Source organism: Nannobrachium achirus (genome assembly GCF_963921795.1).
Source record: "Nannobrachium achirus genome assembly, chromosome: 14".
Taxonomy (NCBI): domain Eukaryota; kingdom Metazoa; phylum Chordata; class Actinopteri; order Myctophiformes; family Myctophidae; genus Nannobrachium; species Nannobrachium achirus.
In genome coordinates, this window is record NC_137821.1 from 9,154,423 (window position 1) to 9,157,489 (window position 3,067).

The window sequence follows — 3,067 nt, forward strand, 5'->3', positions numbered from 1 at the left end:
ATTAGCCAGCAGTCTATACAACACAGCTGTCTTTGGCTTGGGTTCAGAGCCCTGTATGCAAACAGAGAGCCATACAGTATAGGCTATTATTATAGGCTATAGACAGTAGGCCGGGCTAAGTGGAAATGTTCACTGAGATGATGGCTGTCAAAGGAGATTACGCCAGGATCAGCCTATACGTATCATTATGTTATTACAGTAGATTATATTACTATTAGAGTAGTCCTTGTCCATCTGGAGAAAGGTGAACATTGAGTGAGTATAGCCTCTATACAGTGGTGGTAAAAGTACTCAAATGTTTTATTAAATAAGAATATTAATACTCCAATGTACTATACAGAAACTGTTACAAAGGGTCCAGACTCCAGAATGCAACATTTTACTTGAGTTACTTAAAGTACAAAAGTATTGGCATCAAAATATACCTTTACTACTAAGATAGGCATAATACCCATATGCAGAATTTCACTGCAGTTTCAAATGCATAAGTTGTGCAGCATATAACAGTATAAAATGTATTTGAAATTTTACAGCATATAACAGTATAAAATGTATTTGATTTTTTTACAACAGATCTACAAGCTCACACACACACAATGCATCTATCTATCTCTATGCAATGTTGTGAGCTTGTAAATCTGCTATTTTTCAAATAGACAATTGTTTAAATAAGGCTGAGGTTAATGTATGTTATGTAGCCTAATCCAGAGTCTAGAAAGTAGCTATACTACAAAGTGTTCTAATAATTGCAGTGGAGTAAACAAACGTGCAATATTTGTCTCTGAGATGTAGTGGAACAAAAGTAAAAAGGTATACAAAAATAATCGAAATAGGCCTGTACTCCAGTAGCTTCAAACCTCACACTTTTACAGTAGCCTACTTAAATAAATGTACTTAACACCTACTCATCCTCACCATGGTAGGCTTACAGCCACAGTGTGTTTTTTGACAGCTTCCAGAGGTCATTACATGTATCTCTTTACACACCTCCAGCCTTGTCCTCTCCCCAGGGGCAGACACCATGCGCACCAGGCTGAAAGCAGGTGTTAATGGCCCATACCTGGCCTGGATGGATGGCCGCTGCAAGGTGCTCCAGAGGGGGCCACCAAGCACACCATGCATGCATGCAACAGGCAGACAGTAGCGGGCTTCTGTGCATGGAGGCGAGTATCTATTCTGCATCTAGCTTGGGGCTATAGACCCAAATTCAGTGAACATTTTTAACTCAAATCTTTGCTTAATCTGGGGGTCCCCGGAACCAAATATTTTGAGATGGGGGTCCGCGGCCAAATACATATCATTTTGGGGATCTTTGACATGACAACAAATTAGGCCGATTCTACAAAATCTAAAAAAAAACTAAAAAAACGTAGGCCTATGATAGGCCCTAGTGGTTCTCAAACTTTGTCATGTCAAGGACCCCCAAAATGATATTTAGCCTATTTGGCCGCGGACCCCCATCTCAAAATATTTTGTTCCAGGGACCCCCAAAGCAAAGATTTGAGCTAAAAACGTTCACTCTGAATTCAGGTCTTGCTGCCTCATGCTAGATGCAGAATAGATATAAGCTACACGCTGTGCGCCCCCTCGTTTAGCATGGGCTGTGGAGGGGAGAGTGGGGGAAGGGGGGTGGGGGGGGTGTTATACATTTGCATTGGTGACAAATTAGCAGCGCTGGTTTCAGCATCACAATGAACCGTCCCGGCGGGGGGGGTAACGGCCGTACGGGGGGAGACAGAGCTGTGTTTGCCAGCCCTGCAGCGGTCCTAGGACTCTATGCACTCATAATAATATGTCAGGAGGAAAACATGTGAAAGAAAGTGAGAAGTTTTGACACCTTTCCTCTCCTCTCCTGGCCTGTATGTAGATATGGCGCTGGGTGGTCCGTGGCATACGTGCATGACTGAATTAAACAGTTAAATGAGATAGCGCTCTACTCCTCGCATCAATAGGCCTATGTAAAAGCATTAAGTGGTTCTAATTGTGTTATTTATTCGTCAAGGCTGAATGAGTCCTTATTAAAACGAACAGGGCTGTTTCGAATATAGGCCCTGTAGAATTAAATAGCCTATAGGCCTATATCTGTGTGCTGGAATTATAGTTTAGGCCTAAAATAAAGTATCTAGTGGCAGAAGAACTCCTATTTAATTTTGAGAGTAGCAATTAATAGGCTATAGCCTAAACCCTAAAGGCCTAAATTAAGTAAAACGTCTTGCACTCAAACTGTTATTTGAGTGCTAAAAGTATTGGCATCAACAAATAATGATTTAGGCCTATGCAGTGAAGTCCCTTTATGCAGAAGAATTACCCTTTTGTGTAGCATGACCCATTTCATAATCATATTATTTATTGGATTGTAGCCTGCAGGCATGTTGCATTAATGTGATTAATCACTTTAATGTTGCAGCTGGTATTCTAATTACATTGTGTGCTGCTGTGCTGCGTAGATTAGCTTATAACCTATAATAATACTTTCCTATAATCATAATTTATCATTTAATGTGTATGTTTTGTTTTAATCAAAATCTGCCAATTAAGCAGCTATATAGCTGTCAAATAAATAAGTGGAATTAAGAAAAAGTACACTACCGGTATATAGGCCTATATGCAGAGTAAAAGTAAAAATACCTCACAATTACTAGGCCTACAGTATCCTACTTGAGTAATTGTAGGCCTATACTTTGTTACTTCCAAACGTCCACATCTGTCAATATGTAGCCCCCTTGACCAACTGTAATAGGTCTATAATGGATAGTGGATAAAGTGATATAACTTAATCTGACTGAAATATGGCTAATGTAACTGACACAATTGTATTACTGGAAAATCTGCATAATCCACCAGTCTATCTGTTGGATTATATATGTGAGGACCCTAGACCTATACTGCAAAATAAATCATTTCATGTCATGGACCCCAAATGGACTAGTATTATGAAGCCATGGGCTTCTCTCATACAGGTCCTGATATGAAATATGGTTTTGCTTTGAGTTAAACGATCATAATTGTCATAATTGTATAGTTGAAGAGAAAGGGTCACCTTCACAATGGGTGAAAGTGTTGTCAC